Consider the following 19897-nt stretch of genomic DNA (forward strand, 5'->3'; position numbering starts at 1 on the left):
GTAATTTCCCAAAGCAAGGTTAAGTCACACAGGAATTACATACTTTTGAAGTACAGAGATTGCAACTCGATATTCTTTTTGCAGCAAAGACTGCTATGATTGGGGCCTTGGGAAAAAAAAAAAAAACAACAACAAAAACCCACACAGAAGAAAAGAGACCCACAGAACATTTTTAAATATTCAGTGCAGGGTGAGTTCCTTTCCCTGCAGCACTGCCAGGTTCCTGCAGCCCGCAGCAGCTCCAGTGCTGAGCTGTGTCCCAGGGACAGCTCCGGCTTTCTCACCTCGTCTGGTCCATGGGGTGGGCTCCGAGATTGGCATCTTGTAGCTGAGGATGTAAGGATGTAAAACAACTTTTACCAAAACAATCCACAGTACAAAGGTGAAAGAAAAAAAAAAAACAAAAAGGCAAACATGAAATTATATAATGGTCAGGGTCTTCTGCTATTAAAAATATCACTAAAAATAAAGCAGTAATATCTGAGGAAAAATCATCCAGTCAGAAATTAATGACATTTGCTACATAACAAAGTCTAAGACTTCTTGTGGGATTTGTACTTAAAGCAGCTTTCTAAGAGGAAGAATCTGATTATAATTCACTTTGTGACACCTTCAGCACAGGATTTTTGCATGAAGAATGGCATGGGATGGATTTTATTGTAATAAATACTTCAGGCTTGAGGGATACAGAACCCAGCAGTAACTATGGCAACGTGGTCACTCCAGTACGGCTAATGCAGATTACTTCCAGGGCAATTGCCTTGTGTGTGCTCAGGAAGCAGAGGAATGTTTGCTTAAAGCAATTCCTAAATTAAGGAAAATTCTTGAGGTAGAAGCTGTCCTGCACTCTTTGTTCCCAGTGTCGGACTGGCAGCGCTTCGTGCTGTGCACCACGCACAGCGTGTTCTGCAGAGCCTGCTGGCTGTCAGCCCCTGGCTGCACAGCACGGTGCCCGTGTGCCTGGGGGGCCCGGCTGACAGCGGTGCTGAGGTGTTGGTTGGGCTCTGCATGGCAGTGCTCATGGACACGTGGACGGCTCAGCACCGCCGTCACCTCCTGCAGGGAACAGCAGCGCCGGGTCCTCCCTGAACCGCAGAGTTGGGACCCACCTGGTGCTCGTCTGCTGTGCAGGCATCCCTGAGGCAGCACTGCTGGAGGAACACTTCCACAGATACATTTCCCAGAGTAAAATGAACTGGAGCTGCATCATATGGGAGCTGCTTGCACTGCGTTTTGTTTTTGTCAATCTTGTGCACTTTTTTTCTGCCAGCAAAGTTCTGTTATTTTGTTGTGTTAACAGGAGAACCGGTCCTCTCTCTGTGCCCTTTTTATCTGTGTAGTGGGGTGCCATGGTGGCTTGGCACTGACGTAGCTGTAGGGACGTATCCTTTCTCTGCACCCAAAATTACCGCACACAAAAGAACAAAGCAGAGCAGCCCTGATTTCCCTGTGCCTTATGTTCCCCGTCTGAAAACTCGAGAAAGCTGCGATGCTTTAAACGTTGTTCAGCCGTTTGAGATGCTCAGACAAAAGAGGAAAGGAAGAAAAGAACCAGCCAGCTGCTATCACTTCTATCTGTGGCCTTTCTGACACAGCAGTTTCCCCAGCACAGATCTGCAGGCCGTCCCAGGAGCGCTGCTCAGCAGAGCGCAGTGCTGACTGCAGAGCTGTGCCTGCAGAGCGCTCCGTGTGCCCGCTGGCTGTGCTGGGACTCTTCTGGAGCAGTGAGTTTGGGCAGCACCAAGCAAGACTTCCTCCAGCAAACTGTGGTGAGAGCTAGCACCGTCTGTTCTCCAGGTTATTAGCATGGTACCTCCCTAATGTCCACTGGAAACAAGCGTCCCATTCAGAGAAGCAAAACACAGCTCTTTAAGTAGAAGCCCTTCTGACCACGTCTTTTTTGCTGTTACCGTTGTTAAGCCTTTGTAGTAACAGCAAAATTTAGTGTTACACTGGCCAGTAATGCAAATCACCGAGAAATGGAGAATATTTACTTGTGCCTAAAAGCATGAGGGATCATGATAAACAAGCTGCCAATGGCACTTCTTTCCTGTTGCTGTCACTCTCCTGTAAAAGGCATTTGGGTCTACCAAGACTTTGGCTATACAAGGCTAAAGTTGCCGTGCACATTGCTTAAGCAGTTGTGAAAGGTCTTTTGCTAACAGTTTCCTGATAAAGATCTGTTACCTCTCATTTCCTCAGGGAGATTACAGAGACCGTGCAGTCAGAGCTGTACTTTCATTTCCCCGCTGTGCTCTGCAGATTCTGTGGGTGATGTGTTGCTGACTCCCCAGGGAAGGGGTGCAGCGCAGCGCAGAGGAAGGTGGCTGAGGGTCTGCTCCTGTGGCACGCAGCATCCAAAGCAACCTACATCCTCCCTCCCAGAGCGCAATACTCAGTTGTCCCAGCAAAAGACCCAGTTGTCCCAGCTCTTTAGGAAGGGCCTATCAACATCTAAGATCAGTGTGCATCTGAAACTTGCTTGGCTATTGAAGTCCTGCCCTAGGGCAGGTTGGGGTGCTTTTGCCCATGCTGTTTAACCCTAAAGCAAGTGCTTTTGCACAACAGCTTTCAGGGAAAGACACAAGACTTTGTTTCTAGTTTGTTCCATTGCTCTACTTCCTTAGATCTTATCTCATACTGAAAGCACAAACTTGTGCCTGGGCTAGCCATCCCTGTGCACGGCTGCTGAAGCTGAGACCACCAGAGCCATACTGTTATTTTCCAGCTGATCAGGAGTTAAATAAGTACGTTATATTTAATCTGCTCAAGCCAACCCATTTCTCCTCATGTCGTTGTTGTTTATCTGCAGTTCCTCATTTTCTCCTCTCCACAGAGCATCCCACTGCCACGCTCCCAGGAGAGGCTCCAGCCCCACCACCTGCCCTCCCCCTGCCCACAGGGTCAGCCTCTGCCAACACGTGGTACAGATCTGCCCCATGCCAGCCTGGCTGCCCGGGCCGCAAGGCCTCGGTATGGACCGATGGAATCGGATTGAATCGAATGTGTTGTTTTGATGGAATTTGACCCATGCTTTGCTGACAGAAGGCTGCCATCATTCGCTTCAGACTTCCTATGCCCAGGAATCCACTAGGTTTGGTAGCAGCACAAGGTCTGTGTCACCTCAGGCAAACCTCTCAGACCTCCTCCCGCCCTGCGTCCCTTGGCACAGCAATGAGCACAGGGTGAGTCCTGCAGAGAGCTGCCTTTTGTGTGCGTGGCCGAGAGGCAGGCGCAGAGCAGCAGAACGTTTGCTCCAAGATGTCACCTTCCACTGTCTCCAAGCAGAAGCTCTCGACCTTGGACAGCTGAGGCCTGGGATGGCAGCTCCACCCGAGGCTGTGTGGGTCATTGGTCACATTGCATTCCACCGTAATGCGGTGATTTTGCACATGTAGAAATGAGCCCAGAGACACAGTGTGAATGGCCTTCTCATGTCCTAAGAGAAACTGAGAGTGTAGAGTGGGAAAAATGGAGCTGGAAAGCGGTGTTCCTTTAAAAACTCTTAGCATTCGTGAATTCAGATGAGCTCCGCTACAGTAATTTTGAACGTACGTTTTTGATCTTTGCCATTGGCATGAGTTGAACTTTGACAAAAATGAATTTGCCAAGAACTGCTTGTTTCTTAATAAAGAATATTAAGGCTTTGGGGGTTTTGGAAAAGAACATGAGCTGTGGCTTAAAATACAAGATGTCCACACATCAAAGAAAGAAATCCAAATAATCTAGCAGTTATAATCACCCACTGGATTTAAATGAATTAATTCAATGTAATTGATTTCTAAGGGGAAGGAAGAAAAAGCAACACAGGAATCCCTGTCACAGGAAGGCATGATTTCTATCTGCAATCTAACACAATTAGTGGAGTAGGATTCAGTTACTGAAGGCAAAAAAGAAGACAAATCAAGAGTCAATTGAGTTGCTGTAAAATTTAATACTTGCTGTCATCTTTGTTCTTAGCACAGAGTTGCTGTAGCAACAGACCAAAAAAAGAACTTGCATGAGAGGAGGAGCTCACTGCTCTTTTAACAATGTCTTTTTATCATCCCTGAATTGGTGTTTATGAACAATCAATCACATTTAGCAGTATCAATGAGTGTAGACACAAGGCCAGATCCTGCAGACATTAAGTCTGCCATACAAAGAGCTGTTTTCAGCTCCACTCTGCAGGTTATATGATTGCAATTTTCATTTGTAGGATTGAGCCCATTTTGATCACATCCGAGATGCAGCTGCTCCTTCATCAATTTACCCCAGCAGTGGCTGTGCACCGTGCGGATCAGGACTGCTTGCAACTCTCCATCCTACAAATAAGAACCAGATTTTTCTGACGCTTTCTTTCTGGATGATGTGGCTCAGGGAGCAGGGCACAGGGAAGCACACGACAGCAGTTTCTGGGCTCAACCCACAAAGCAGAGCTTTCACAAACGTTTTGCACCGAGTCCAGCTGAAGCCAAGGAACCACTCCAATGTGACAGTGGCTGCTGGGCACTGACTCGCTTTCTGACATCGGGGTCGCTGCTATTTATTGTCTGCAGTTAACATAGCACACGTGATCGCCGTTTCTCCCTCTGCAGCGCACAGTTAGTCACCGTGTCCATAGGCACTTTGGGATCCATAACGTGCAACCACAGCCTGCAGCTGCCACGGACCGACTGCAGCCAGCAGGCTCAGAGGTGCACGGTGCGGGCTGTCCTGCCCTCCTGCCCAGCTGTGACACTGCCCAGCGTGGACAGGGCGCGGCGGTCGCTGCGTGCCGACACGTTCCCGCTCCGTGCCGGAATCCACGGCCGCGCACCACGGTCCATTTCCCTCGCAGGACGCCCGGTGTCAGCCAGCAGCACACGGCCCGCGGGCCGCCGCGGTTTGGACCGCTTCCCACCCTCACCGCAGCCCGGTCACCACCGCGGGCAGCGCGGACGTCTGAGCTCTCACGCCTTTGTTCAGTGCCCGCTCACGCAGCCCCGCGTCGCCGCGGCGGGAGGGGGGAAAGGAAAAGCCTGGGAAACTGCAGCTCCGCTGTGTGGCCCCAACAAAGCGGCATTGTGTGGGGCTCAGCGCTGCGTGTCGGGGCCGGGCGGCCTCGCGCAGCACAGCCCGGAGAGGCACACGGGGCGGGGGAGCTGCGCGGGGCCTTCTGTTACACTGACAGCAATTGATGGAGGAAAGGGGCCAAATGGAAAACACGCCTTTCACGGCGAATTCAGCTCTCATTAGAGCTGAATAAAGCCAGCTGAGGGGGCCTTCTCCTGGTGAAGCCCAGGGCTCCAGCTACATTCACAGCTTCATTGTAAATTCCAGCACGACGGTGTCATTTCCTGAAAGGAGAGTGGAAAGTTTGGGGTTTTCTGAAGCGCCCCTTCTCAGCAGAACACGGCTGAGGAGGAAACCTTTCCTCTCTCACGGCTCAGCCATGCCGCTCTCCAAGTGTGCAAAAGGAGGGGAAGGAAAACGGTCAGGGCTTCTGCCTTTGTTTTTCCTTCCCCTCAGAGAAAGGCTGACCACAGAGGACCTCGCTTATCTGTTTGAGATAGATTTCACCTGACAGAGGAGACTCGATTCCTGTTACAGTTTTCGTGCTGCTTAGCACAATAAAAAGCACTCGAAGAGAGGCGAGCACAAGAAAGAGAAGTGCGGTGAAGGAAGAGATGAAAAGAGAAGCGTCAGCATTATCGTGCCCATAGACGCCACCAGCTGCCACCAGCGGCACAAAGGAAACGTGATTAACAGCAGAGGCCGGACAGTGCAAACTGCGCCTCCTGGTCAAAGGCAGCTGCTGACTGATCATCCCCAGTCAGGTCTGTGGGAGTCTGGGAGGGCGCCTCCATCCCACCCTGCTCCATCTGAGCCGGCAGCTGCGGAGCGGGGCTGGAAGGTGTGAGCTGAGGGCAGAGGTGTGTGCTGAGCAGTACTGCTGCAGTCAGAGTTCAAGATGTGCCAGCAGGCCGCTTCCACTGCTGAAGGCAAATCCTAAGCAAACTGATCTAGCAGTATGTCAGGTACGAGAAGAATGAATACTTGGTATCCTTAACCAGGGCCTTCCCAGAGCTGGCTGGCCTTGAAGGGAACATTAACGAGGAGACTTCGGAGACATCGTCAGCTTGGCGAGAAAACCCACGGTCTGTGTGTCCTCAGCTGAACTGCCTTCATCAGAACACTACAATCACAGTCACGGGTCAAAAAGACCCCTGCCTGGGTGAGGCCCCTTCCCCAGCCATGTGCACTAGTGGAAGTACAGAGTCAGCCGTGTGTAATTGCACCGCAATCACTGACCAGTCACCGTGAGGAGAACAGGCAGGAACGTTATCAGCTTGGTAACTTCTGTGTGTAAATCCTGTGCCGATAGCTTGGTGTGTGAGTTCAATCTGTGGGAAATGAAGAAGCAATGCTTCTGAGTGTGAGATCGCTGCCCTGCTGCACGCTGGGCAATACAGACGTGTCTCCGGTAGCCGTGGGTCGGTGTCAGCCCTGTTTGGAGCAGGGTGCTGAGAGGCGAATGCACGCTCAGAGCTGAAGTGCTGCATGTGGCTGAGGACGTGTGGGCCCTCTCCCACGTGGAGAAGCTACAAGGGGCACTGCTGGTGTCCCTGCAGCGGGCAGTTGCTCCTGGCAGGGCAGTGGTAGCAGGCAGTTGGGGAGGAACGGGAGCAGTAATTAAACCACCACAGTAATTAGCTCGGGGCGTATCTGTCCAGGCCCCAGCTGCTGCCTCTCCAGGTTGTGGCTGCAGCGCGCAGAGCAATGCCAGAAGTGCAGCACGAGCAGCAATCTTTAAAAGCAAAGCTTTGGGGCCGGTTTGTAGAGCCATTTGCTTCCCTCTGTTCCCAACAACACTGTGCTCTAACCTGATTTCTACCACTTCTGTCTCCCCGCTCCCGGGCTCCTGCTGCACCACAATACTGGGCACTCAGTGCAGTGGGACACTGCCCAGCCAGGTGGCAGAGCTTCATCATGAGGCCAAGCATCCCACAGTACTGAGCAGCTGAAGAAGCTCTCGCAGCCCTGAGAGCTGAGACAGGGAATTTAGCAATAGCATGAGAACAATTCTATCTGAGCAGGTTCTTCTGGCTTGGGAGCTGAATGCGGTGAAGAGGAAATGCTGCATTTGTTGGGGATGCAGCAGCTGAGTGGGTCCGTGTCAGGAAGGCTCAAAGACAAAAATAGCAGCCCTGCTGTTCTTCAGTTACACCCCAATGTTTGGTTTCTTGTTTCCCTTTTTTTAAGCTCGGCGTGTGTGTGCTGACTGTGCTTCTTTTGCAGTTCTGTGAAACACGAAGGTGGGGAGAGAACCAAACTTCTGTTTGTCACCAAGTCCTCTCCTTGCAGCACCTGCAGGGAGCTGTGCCGCCATCCCCAGGAGGGATGTGTCAGCTCCAGGACTGATCGGTTCCTGTGATGCCATTCCATGTGGCTTTTATGAAGACCTCCTTCACAGCAGGTCAGCAAAGCCCAGCATGTCCTAAGCTTACCCACAGCTGCTTTACAGAGAAAAAGCTGCACTGAGTTGTGCTGGCACTCATTTCTCATGTCCTCCTAATCAGTAAGAAAGTCACAGTGGCATATCCATTAGCTATTATCTAAATGTGTATAAATTCATAGACACATAAATGTATGTTGATATGAATGTCCAAAGGAGGAAAAGAAGAAGAGGACAAAAGATATTCTATCTTAAAACAAACAAACAAAAAACATACACAGCATGAGAAAAGCTAATGGTTTAACAACAGTGGGAAAAAAAGAAAAAATGTCTGTGCATTTTTAACATTTGTGGTTATCCTGAAGGAAAAGGACCACCTTCCTAAAGCAAGCAGAACGATGCTCACAGTAGCAGTCCTGGAGGAAAGAAAAGCTGAGTCAGACCTGCCTGGATGACAGTGTCAGAGCACAGCTCCAAAGGCTCCCGAGCACTGTGGTACTCATTCCCAGCCCAAAGGTGCCGGTTACTTCATAAGCGATGCCCAGAAGCAAATCCCTGCTTGGAGCTGCGGGGCCGGGGGCAGTGCTGCTCACCAGGGCTGCCTGCCCAGCGCTGCAGCCCACAGAAAAGTTCTTCTACTGCAGGCTGTCCAGACATGCAGCGAGAACCCCCGGTGCTGAGCTCTCTGAAAGGGAGAGAGAGGCTTTGTGAACGAAGCCTGAGTCAGCCAGCACCAAAGGCAAAGCAGAGGTATAGCTCACTTGTTTTCTACCTCAACTTCACAGGTAGCCAGATGGATTTTTAAATTAATGTCACTGTTGTAAAATACAGCAGTGACCTTGACTACCTGCATGTAGTCTAGGAGCGAGCTGTACCTTCCTGCACTGCAATCTCACGGCGTTGCAGCGGGACACCAAGTGGGCTCTCACTGTGACAACATCAGCAGACACGAGCTCACGTGGCAGGGCGGTGTCCCAGAGCACTGCAGTTGGGGATGTACACGGACACAACAGCTCCCTGAGGAGTAAAACACACGAGCAGTACGGGCATCCCCAGCAGTGCCGGCCGTGTGCTCACCACAGCAGTGCCGCACGATGCTTCCGATCCAACTGGCAGCTGCCACAGCCCCGCAATGACAACACAGCCTACATGCCACAGCGATTCCAGGCCAGCTTTTCTTGTCTGAGAGACAATATTTTGGGGGAGATTTTAAATTAAAATCGCTTTGAAGGCTGGCGTGAAAAGAGAAGAGCTCTCTCTTTCTATTTAAAATATTCCAAAGAGGCATTGAGAAAGAGCGGTGCCTGAAGATCCTGTCCTGACAGAAGGAAATCAGAACAGAGGGGACAAGGTGAGAGAGGAGACGAGGCGACGGGACGTGGAGCCGCACTCAGCTCAGTGCAGAGCCGCAGCCGAGTGGGCCAAGCGCCGGCAGCTCTGTGCACTGCCACCGGTGTGGGGCACTTGGCTCCTCCTCAGCCTCCAGCTGCCAGGCAAGGCCAGGCTGCCCTGCAGGACGCGGTGCCACAGCCAACAGCAGGCTCACCGCCGGGCCGGGCAGCGGCGGCCACAAATGAGCCTTCCAAAGCCACGGGGAAAATCCTGAAAAATGTAATCCTAGAGGAAGGGCTCGAATGTCAACGTCACGCAGTACCCTGGGCTGTTGGGTGTTATTGGCATTTTCATTTTTCTTAACAGAAAATTCATGTGTTTCATGGGCTATCTGGTGATTCTCCAATGCTCATGGCCTCAGTTGCTTTATGGCACGTTCAGTGCCCAGATCTCATTCTTGTCACTGGGTGCCGTTTACCTGCACTCACGGTGTTCATTTTTCCGTCCTCGCTCTCCCCTAAGAGCAATAGCACTCCAAGTAGCTCTGCAACTGCAGGCAGCTCTCATTCCCCACCTCCCTCTGCTTCAGGCTGCCTTGACACATACCAAAAAAGTCAATGGAACGTTACTTTCAATCTCACCAGTTATACTGGTAGATGTACAGAGTGGGACAATATTATTTATTGGATATATTTCAATCTCTCAAACAGAACTAAAAAGTGATGCTTTCTTAAATGCAAGTTGGGCACTACTTTCTCAAAGGAGTGCTTGAAAAAGAGGTTAGATACCAAATGTTTAAAACCTCAGATTTTAAAAGCAGATTTATTCTGAGAAAATGGAAAAAAAAAAGTGCAGCCATCCCTTTCAGTGCAGCAACTCCTCGCCCAGGGAAGAGAGGATCTCCGGCTGCAGTGTGGGCTGGCTGTGTCCTGCTCGGGATGCTGCCCATCCAGCTGCTTTCCTGAGCTGTGCACACATCTATTTTAAAAGTGACCTTCCGCACTGCTCTAGAAAAATGTGACTTTCCTCAGATAAGATAATTAAGCTTACCTAGAAATTGTTAGAGCAATTCATTCGTATCAGTTTCCTAAGTTAAATCACCAGTATTAATTATAGTGGGTTGTTCATAAATTCATTCGAAAGGGAAATAGACACCGTGGGGTATGTAAAGCCTATTTGTTAATTAGGTAAATCATCCACACAGGTTTTCTGCACTGCTGACTGTATATTTGGGAACTCTTCAGCTTTTTCCTGGTTTATACAGCTTTGCTACCATGAATTCCTTATCAGCTTATATTTATAGCAAGGAACCAGCCCTGAGCTGCAAACCCTCACTGCATTCCCAGCAGAGGAAGGCTCTCCAGGAGCCCCAGGCAGGCATGCCCACACCGTGCCCTCCTGGGGGCACAGGGAATGGCTGGCTGAGCTCCTGGGATGTCAGCAAACCTCAGCTGCTCCAGGAGGCAGGGGAGCAGCGTCAGGAAACAGTTGAAGTGTGCCCCAGAAAAGCGATGCCCATGGGTGCAATGCAGTGCAACAACTGACAGCAGTTTAGAGGAGGCACCAGCTCAGGGAAGTGATGAGCATTTCAGTTGTGACAGACACAAAGCACTGCAGCTGCACTGACTGCTCCCACAGCTCTGCGCACATCACGGACTGAAGGCCCTTCTCGGCCCCCCGCTCCTCCTTTACAAGCACGTTGGAGGCCTCGTGTCTGCAGGCAGCGTGGCCTGACCCCAGCGGGTTTGCACAGCACCTCACTGCCACAAGCCCCACGGCCCTCCTGCAGCCGTCACGCAGCACCAGCAGCCCTCTCACTTCCCATCTGCTCATCTGCTCATTCTCTGATCGCTTAAATGTGAGTGCGGAACAGGGCGTTTTGGCAGAGGATTTGTCTGGGGTTTAGTTTTCTCTTTTCCCCAGACAGACAAGCAGATAGCCCAGAAATACTTGTAGAAAAAGGACAAAAGTGTATCCAGCATTAACGGTTCCTTTCTCTTCTACCAGGCAAAGGGAAGCAGTGCTGGGAGTGGCAGTTCCTTCTCAATCACCATCCCAGCAGTTCCTCTATCTCACTTCTTTAGGCTCTGGCATCCTTCCCGTGTCCTCTTTCGTTCCTGGGTTCTTCTGAGCTGTTTCCCTGCCAGCTTTTGGCATCCAGCTCTTGGCATGCACTTAAGAGGAGGAAATTGAGCTGACACCGGCATCAGAGCCTGCTGCAGCCTAATAGGGAATATGCTGCATGGGCAAGACCTGGGCCAGAACAGAGGGAGCAGTATTTCCTGAGCAAAGCAGCAATGTCATTAGTTTCATAAGCACTCTTGAGGCAGGCCAGAGAAGGCAGGCAAAGCGTTGCAGCCATTCAGCTGCAAATATTTTTTACAGTGTTACTGAGACTCAGCATCAACCATTCAAGACTTGTGCTCTAACCTACACAACATTAAATACCACTGATCCACAACTGACTTTTTACATACGTGTGGCTCAGGTTGGAATTTAAGTTACATTTTCTACCCGAGGAAAGATGTGTTGCTCCCTATTCCCCCAGCTGTCACTGCACATCCAGGCCAGCTCAGCTCACCAAATACCCAGGGAAGAAAACTGGGTCACAGAAATAGCAACAGACAGCCTCATGCTGCCCCGCAGCGTGCAAGCTTTGGGGTTACTGGTCAAGGAAAGGGAACATTTGGGAAAAGTGGTGCTTTCCTAGAACGCACTTCCCCAAACTGTTCTGCCCACAAACAACTCACAACTGAGCAAACAACACTTCCCTCCCAGGCAGCGTGCCCTGCATGCTGCTGCTAACATGGGGGCTTGGCTCTGTAGCTGCCCCGAGGCCAGAACATGGGCATGGCATTGCATGTGTGCTGCTCAAGGCTTTCACAAAGCACCAGGTACAGCTTGCTATGAGCCAAATTGCAGAAGCAGTGAGCACACGTGAGTGATGGGTGGGATTTTTATATCCTCTAAAATAAAGCCTCGCAGACTTGAATTCATGTGAATGACTGTGTCAACAGTAAATCAAATCCGGTGCTCCAAAAGGGTGGGTAGCTCAGCCATAACAAAATGGGTTTGATGATCTGTCATGTTGCATAATTCCAAACTTACAGGGCTTGATTTTCTGGCTTCGGTGTTTTGCAGCAGAGGACAAATTGCCACCATGCACTCGAGGTCCCCTGGAGCAAAGGGCAGCAGGGAGGATGCTGACCCCACTGAGGTGTTGCTGCTGACAGCCCCAGGGCCAGACCAACCCAGCCTCACTGCAACGGCTGCAGTGCATCGTGTGAGCTGTGCTTGATGAAAGAAGCCTGCTTCTAACAGCCACGTACACATGGATATAGAACAAACAAATTATTAAATTGGCAAAACAGGGAGAACATTTAAATCTGCCATTTTTTCCAGACTCTGTTCCCTGTGGCATTGCACAACTTCCCCAGCTTCACTTCAAAATACCTTCCCAGCTCAATGCCAGGTACCTGGGGCCCATGTGAATTCCAGACTCCCCGCGATTGATTTTACAGACTGTGTCCAACGGTACCTAACCCAGAAGGCATCTCCCGTCACCCTCCGGAAAACAAGGTGTTGTAGAACTTGTTAAGTATTGACAGACACTTCCTTAAACAGAGCATTCATCACAACATGTGAACCAGAACATGCTGAAGGTTTGTTTCTAAATGTGTGAAGAATCCACACAGACCAGCGGTGCTTCTGGAGACTCTACTGGCAGCTGTGGGTTGGGAATGGAGTGGTAATAAATAAACCAAAGTTTGCATCTCATTCATTTGCTTCATCTATTCAAAATAACTTAGCATGTCGGTGCAGCAGCAAGTATAGGTGCTATTTAAGATTGCTTCTTTTTGTAGACGAGGAAAGTCAGAGCAGCACAGGAGCACAGGAACACAGGAGCACATGAGCACAGGAGCACACTCACAGCTCACCATGTAACAGGGTGACTTCCAGGGCTCAGAACTGCAGCTTGGAAGAAGAGCAAGTCGTGGGAAATGCAGTGTGTACGTATGGCTGTTTCCTCATTCTGCTGCTCCCTGCACAGCGCTTGCAAAGCAAAGACTGCACTGCAAGCCAGCACCTTCCAGCACCTTCCAGCACCAAGCAGGGTCGGGATGGATGCGGAAGTTAGCAGAGGAGGGAGAGGAGAGGCGAGAGGAGAGCACATGCAGAGCTGAGCTACAGCCTCCAGCGCTGCCACGATGCGCAGTAAGCACGGCTGGGAAAAGGCACAAATTTTCCCCCAGGGCCACAGTGGGGCTCTGCGGCAGCTCTGACTGCCGGGCTGTGAGCGGCACACAGACTGGGGAGCAATACCCAGAGTCTGAGCACTTCCTTTGTGGTTTTGAGTGGCCTATGCCAGAATTTACATAGCAGGAACTCAGAGCTGTTAATAGAAAATGCAAGCTGAGAGCACAAAGTCCTCGTGTAGCTGCAGAAGCAATGGTCGAGAAGGGGAATCCCATCGTAGCAGACGTGTTCAGACTCATAAAGTGTGCAGCAGACTGAAATAATTCACATTTAGGTGGGTTTGGGGTTTTCGTTGTTTTTTTTTCCTAAGAAAGCAAGAAAGATATCACAACATTATTTTAATAAAAGGCTCCTTTCAGCTGCTCTCGTCTGCGAAGAGACTGAAGGTACGGAACATTTCAGAGCGTGTTCAGCACTGTTAGCGTTGCTCCGTGCGGTGAGCACTGGAGCGGTTCGGTTTAGAATTGTGTTTTGTAGCTCTTTGTCAGACTGAACTCAGCCCCTCCTGAAATGGGACCCCCAGCCCCACTCTCCCAATTGCTCTGCCGAGGCCCGTTGCCCATTGAGCCATTCACATTCAATCAGCCAACACAAAAGCCGTGCACGCCTGTATTTGCATTCTTCCCATCTGGTAACAGTCACGAAGAGAGCCCAATCGCTTCCCAGCTCCTATTTTTATCCTGCCCAGACGTAGAAATTTTTCATAATAGTACCATTTCTCACCCTTAGAACTCCACGTGCCTTTCTGCTTCCATCTCACCTTGAAGGGGAGGAGGCACTGAAACCATTACCCCTTTCTTATTCTCTTCCAATGGTCTTTCCGTGTGCAGGAGACAAGTAATCTCTCCACAGAATTTCTTTTTAAGAAACAGGGAGGCACACAGCTGGCAGCACCACCTGGATCCTAACGTAGCTTTGCAATTCTTCGTCTACACATACTCTGAAAATTAGCATTTTTTCACCAGCGATGTTGAAGCACAAAGGAACGTTGGCTCCAAGTTAACGCAGATGTGATTCTGCAGCAAGTCCTTTCATCACACACTGCTCATCCCTTGGTTACATTCCCTCCCTCACATCTCTCAAGCATTCAGATCTCTCAGAGGTGATAATTTCTCTCGAAATGCACGCACCCTTCTACACTGGATTTGTGATTTGTACATGGCAGTGCTTCTAGATGTGAAAACAACTTTCTCAGCAAATGAGCACAGACCAAATAAAGTACTAAGCATATCCACTAAAGGCACAGCTGAATTGGAACCGATGGAGCACTGCACGTGTTGCACCTGCTTCCACGTGTTACACGGACCCGCAGGGGGCAGGTGGGCTCCTGTCACTGCACTCACAGCCACACGGTGCTCCATTCCAACTTCCCTGGGACCATTTTGATTTTGTACTGCAGGAATGACTGAGTTGGAAACAACGGACCATTATGATGAGAAATCACTGCTTTTACATACTGACAGTTTTCCTGTTGGGCACTTATTATGATGACTTAAGGGAAAGAAAGAGGTCAAAGCACATTCATGCCACCACTTTGAATACAGCAGTCTGGTTCTGTAGAAAAGAGGCTGAAACTGATTTTTCTCAGCCCAAAGTGTGTGAGATAGCAAGACTGCAGAGCATGTCACACCCTCTGGAAAACATGGTTTAAGATGACAGACATCAGAGCAATAGTTCAGATCTCACTATCCCCATAGCAGGGTCACAGAGAGTTTAACAGCAGGTAAATTAATACAACTTTTCTGATGTTACAATATTACAATTGTGAGAGTTCATCTTAGAGAATAATTAGAAAGACTTCATAAGACAGATTTTCTGAAGGAAAAAAAAGGAGAGACTTTACAATTCTATTAGAGACTCTTCTGGCCTCCAAGTGATATTTGGTAGGTCTTTTAATATGCAAGCTGCAATTTACCTGCTAATAAATTAGCAGCTAGGAAAACAAAGCTTCACATGAAAGGCAGTAGTAAAACACAAATGCAAACTGCGAATGCTCATCAGCATTCAGGGCATCACACAGCAGCCGTGTTCTCTCTGAGCCTCAGTAACCTTTTGCTCTCAGTTAGGAACTAATCAGATGTGTCGGGTGCTAACAGCAAACACGATGATGCACACAGGGGAGATGTGCAAGGCAGGTAATTGTGATCCTTGCATCCCCTCATTTATTTCCCCATTTTATTTTATTTTTTAAAGAAAAGAGTTCAATTTTTGGTCACTTTCTCCTAGAAGTCATGCTTTTTAGACCACGCTCTTTCCACCTTCTGAACACTCTCCCTTTTTCCAGACGTACAATTTGCAGCCCTAAAAGTGAGCACGGCCCTGTCAGATCCCCCAGGAGTAGGCAGGCTCCACCACTGCCTGCCTTCTGTGACGCGTGGCATCCCAACATGATGCTGTGCACCCACACCCAGCTGTGCCCACACCTGTGCCCACTTCCCATGGCATCTTATGCTGCTGCAGCTGCATTTTGTTGCTCAAGAAGAGCATGCCTGGTGCTCATCACTGCATACCAGCATCCTCTACTGCAACTCAGGTTAAATCCCAGCCCTCTCCTCCAATGTTCCTGGAGTCCCTTCAAGCTGTGTGTTATCCACAAGCCCAATACAGTCTTTTCTCTGTTCTACCATCCAAACCGTTAATTAAAATATTGAACAGAGCTAGGAAGCCAGGCAGGCAGGACCGTGAGAGGTCACAGACCATGCAGCTGTGATCAAGAGATGATTAGGAAAAGGACAGAGAATACTGCAGTGCCCATTACACGGCACAGGACGAGGTGGTTCTGACAGTTGAGGTTCCCAACAGCACGAATCCCACGGCGGAGCTGCAGGAACCCACGGGGATCTAGCAGTGAACTGCAAAGGTGTGGCTGTAAAGGTGTCAGTCAGCACTGCTCCTTATTAGAGGAGAGCAGGCTGTGGGAAACACGACTCAGAGCAGAAAGGTTCCATGAGCTGCATTCCCCTCTTCTCCCACTATCAGTGACAATATTTTGCCTTCAAACTTTGCCTCAAATGAACTGAATAGACACCGACTTTGGGAATGTACACAGCCTGCTGCAGTGAACTCTCAAACAGCCTGAGGATGCAGTTTAACAGCAGTAACTGGGACAGGCACATCTCCATTTGAGCTTCCCATTACCACAGTTCCCTCCAGTTAAACTGCTCTCCTACAGTAAGAGAGAGGAAGCGCAAGGTCTGCTTCCTTCAATTATCCATTGGCCAATGGCAATGGTCTCATCCCACAGCCCTCCTTCTGTGTGTGGTCCCCTGACCAAGTCATGTTATTTAAAACATATGAATGTAGCCTATGTGGTTTGAAACACTGACTGAAGCTGAAACACACATAAAAGCCCTCGGCCACAGGAAGGACTTGAAAGGCCACCCCGAGGTGGCCCCGCAGCAGGAGGCAATGTCTCATTGCATATGTGCCCTCCCACACCACTGCAAATGCAGCCAGGGATGCTCAGGCACTGGGGAAGCATCAGCAGCAGTGCCCAGCCGGCCTGGAGCTGTGGGGCAGCCTGAAGGCACAGTGCCATGGAGCTGGAGCCAGCTGGGGCAGGGCAGCCACGGCCTGCCACGTTAATGGGCGCACATCCAGCGTGGGTGTGGGGACACTTTGTGCTGCTCTCAGATCTCCTTAGGGCTTGGAGCAACCTGGACCAGTGGGCTGCAGAAAGCTGTGCAGCGTGTGCTTTGTAGAGGTTTCCCATGGGGCTGGGGTGAAGCGAGCCCTGGCTTGACACAGACTGCCCAGCAGGGCCTGAGGGACCCGCCAGCACTTTGGCCCTGCAATTCCCGCAGCACTTGGGCCTGTGCCAACAGACCCCAGTGCTCTCCTGTGGGAATCAGCAGGTGGACGAGGTGCTGGATGAACCCTGAGCCTGCAGACAGGGCTGCAGGCAGCGTAACTCCATCTGCAGGCAGGCAGGGAGCTCCAGAATGGAGCTACACGTGGTGCCCATGGAGGAGCTGTGCCCGGTGATGGAAGGTCAGGTCACTCAGCAGAACTGGGAGCTGCTTCTCTCTGCAGCCACCAGATGATGCTTTGCTGTTTCAATTAAAAATTCCTCAGGAGACAAACTTTCCTCATTAGCAAAAAACATCTCACAAATACAGGCAAGCCTTGACAGTGGCACAGCAGATTCACTGCGGAATTTAACGACCTCCTCAGCTGACAGTACTGAAGCCTGGGTTTGTTTTGCGATAATTTATGCAGAGGGACTCTTCCATTCTGCCTGGCTGCAGGCAGGGGAGCCGTCACAGCCATTAAGATGATCTCAACAACAGATGGACTGAGCATTGCATAAGCATGCCTTGGGTTTTGAGAGACGGTACGTGGATGCCCCTGTTTACTCAGAGACCCTGTTGCAGGGTGTCCTATCACAAGAAACAAATGTGCTTATGTGTGCCACTCCTTCCCCAAACCAGCTCAGCAGGCACTGCGAAAAATCTGTTGCCTGGCTGTCAAAGCAGACTTCCGACCAGAAAGCTGAGCTCCAGGCTGGAGCAGCAAGTGTGCGCCAAGCTCCATGGCCTCTTTTCCCCACATAGGCGGCAGGGAGAACAAGCAGGGCTGAAGCCCACAGGCCCAGGGCTGGCTTGCAGCTTACAGCACAGGCTGCCCCAGGCACACATCAGTCTGATAGCTGAGGTTAAAATGCTGTGAAGAATCTGAAATTATAAACTACCTCCTCCGTTCTTGCTTTCTTTTTTATTCTTGTATGTGTGTGTTTACAAAGTTATCTCCATGCAGTTATCTCCACTGACTGCTGTCTGGCAGCTGGGTGTTTGTTGGTTGAAGGGTTCCTATAAAAATCCCCAACTGTAGTCTCATTTCTGTCTTAAATTCATGGACCCTTTCTGTGCAGCAGTAAGCAAAGCAGGACTAAGAACAGCACTGAAAGGCACACAGCAGGAGCTGTGGGGAGGAAGCGGTTAAGTTATCAGCCAAAGGCCTCCGCAAGCTGTGCTTTCTCACAGAGGTTACAGAACACAAAACCTGACACGCCGTGCTCACCAAAATGCTTCCACTGCTGCTCAGAAGCTTTCTATATTGGAAGAGCAAACTATTTTCTTCTCAGTGCGTATGGCTGTACACAGAGCTGGATGCCAGGCAGGTTTGGTGCCACTGCAGAAGGAATGGGAGCAGCAAAGAATGACAGAGACAGAGCAGTGCCCCTCAGCCAGCTTGTTTCTAGAGGTGACTGGCAGCACACAACGGAGCAACCACTGACGTTCTGCCTGGGATGTGTGCTAACAGCCATTGGGAGAAGCTTGTGACTACAGCTCTTCAGCCACCCTTTCTTTTTGCATTCTAACTGCTGAATGAAATGTCTCTAAAAATCTGTACAGCTCTTGAATACCTTGGGAATCCACTTGAAGTAACATTTAGCAGTATATGAATATTCACTTCCTTGGTGTTTCTCTTAACAGTCATGCAGACAATGCAGTGATTTCCTGCCCACATGCAGGTTCCATACAGAGGGCTGCACTGGTGGTCTGCAGTGCACTGGTTTTCACTGATGGTGAGCAGATTTGATCTGTGATACGGAGATCTAAGAGCTCGGCAGAGGGAGAACGCTTTGTGAATGCGGGAGGAGATATAAGCAAAGCAGACTATTTCTGAAGTTTCTGCTGGTTGTGATCAGTACAGCGAACCCAGGACTACCTTACGATGAGCTTAAAAAGCTGTACGGGGAACCCAAGGAGGTTATTCAAAAAATTGGTTCAGTCTACTAATATGTACATACGTATCTTAAAATAAGTTATGGCTAGATAAGAAGAATATAGGAATGTTGTCATTCTTACATGGATGGGTAATTTTCTTCATATCCATCAGAAAATATGTGAAATTGTTTCTGCTGTTCATGAATTTGGGTATGTTTGGTCACCACAGGCAAGAGACAATCCTGCTCTGCCCTGCAGTGAGACACACGAGTACAAGGACAGAGCCAGCTGGGAGACATTCTGTGCTTGGGACTTGTCTGAACGCAGCACTGAGCTGGAGGAAATAAACCACTCTGAGCAGATCTGCACTGGATGCAGGTAGGATCGACACAGCGTGGTGGCAGCGGCAGCTATTACCATGCTGCTATTCACACGCTTTTCCCACACACAGACGTGTCTGTTGTCATTATCTGGTCATTTCCAGAAAGACAACAGCGCTGACTTTTGAGAGTCCTGATTCCAACTCAATACTCAGCACTTCTCATCTGTTTATGTTTTCCTTTCCCGCTACCTGTTTTACATTGTTACTGTGGTTTCTTTGCAGCCTCTCTGCTAAAGAGTCATTTCCGTAACGGCTGAAACGCTTCCCTCGGTTCAGGGATATTTCAGGTAACCACCTGAGTTGGCCCCGAGGTTTAATTTATGAATTCTTACACCAACTACCCGACAGGAGCGAGCGAAGACACGAGATCCATTCCCAGGCAGCCAGGCGCAGTTCACCCAGCGCTGAGGATGCGGGTCTTTTCCACTCAGGGCTCTCCTCGCAGAAGCCCCGGCTGCGCCGTGCGATCCCGCGCAGCTTCGCCCTTTCAGCCACACGGCACCGAAGGCCAGACGAGCCCCCAGCTCGCGGCGCGCCCCCAGCACGCGCTGCTGCTTGGACGCAAAGCCAGGAGGTCTTCGGGAAGAGACCAGCGGCAGCGCCGGCTGCTCGTCGTTACTGCAGGGAGGTTTTCCCCTGACCGAGCGACCGACCCACGAGGCGTGAAAAGCGACCCCCACTCGCGCTGGAGCCGCTCAAGCGCCGCCCGCTCCGCTCCGGGCACGGCAGCAGCGCGCCGCCCGCCGCGAGACGCGGAGCGCCGAGCCCGACCGCACCGCCGGACCGCAGGGGGCGCTGCTGCGCGGCTCCGGCGCGGAAGCGGAAGCGGAAGCGGAAGCT

Source organism: Phasianus colchicus, chromosome 11 (assembly GCF_987193195.1).
Source record: "Phasianus colchicus chromosome 11, bPhaCol1.hap1.1, whole genome shotgun sequence".
Taxonomy (NCBI): Eukaryota; Metazoa; Chordata; class Aves; order Galliformes; family Phasianidae; genus Phasianus; species Phasianus colchicus.